We start from the raw sequence: 446 nt of genomic DNA, 5'->3' as shown, positions 1-446 counted from the left end.
CTCAGGGCGAAGGTGAAAATATATTGGGGTTGTTAAAAGAAACGAAGGGAAAAGAAAATACGGAAGAACGAAGGAATTTCAACGGAGATAAAGGCTGCGAGAGGAAGTGCAAGCAGTCAGGAAAACTGGGGCAGGGGCCGCAGGGCTGCTGGGTCACGTTGCCGGCGGAGCCTTTTGAGTAGTGCACAGCGGTTGCGCGCGGGGCGTATTTGGCTGTAACGCCCACCACAGGCTTTGTGGTTGTATCGCTCACGGCTTATTTAAGACCCAAGATGGCGGCGTCCGCTCCGTGCAAAAATACGGCCTGCGTACCAGGTGTGGAAAGGCGTCCAAAGGACGAATTTACTGAGGAAAGTGGTGAAACTGGACAGTTTTTGTGTTGTGGTGAGTGCCGAACCTCAGATCGGTAGAAAAGCGGTCGTTAGCAAGGCTACACACTTCCGGAT

The 446-nt window shown here is 52.7% G+C and overlaps 1 long non-coding RNA gene across 1 annotated transcript in view; it reads left to right on the top strand.

Moving 5' to 3' along the window:
* The first annotated feature begins 221 nt into the window (after positions 1 to 221).
* The window catches only part of LOC106726106, an 18137-nt gene continuing 17912 nt past the window's right edge, over positions 222 to 446 (top strand). The window contains exon 1 of the long non-coding RNA XR_001362121.1: positions 222 to 384. This is a non-coding gene — a long non-coding RNA (uncharacterized LOC106726106). The remainder of the gene's footprint in view (positions 385 to 446) is intronic.

The sequence above is a fragment of the Myotis brandtii genome, unplaced genomic scaffold, assembly GCF_000412655.1.
Source record: "Myotis brandtii unplaced genomic scaffold, ASM41265v1 scaffold2256, whole genome shotgun sequence".
NCBI lineage: Eukaryota > Metazoa > Chordata > Mammalia > Chiroptera > Vespertilionidae > Myotis > Myotis brandtii.
Note: the sequence above shows the minus strand (reverse complement) of the source record. Positions and strands in the feature narration are given on the sequence as shown.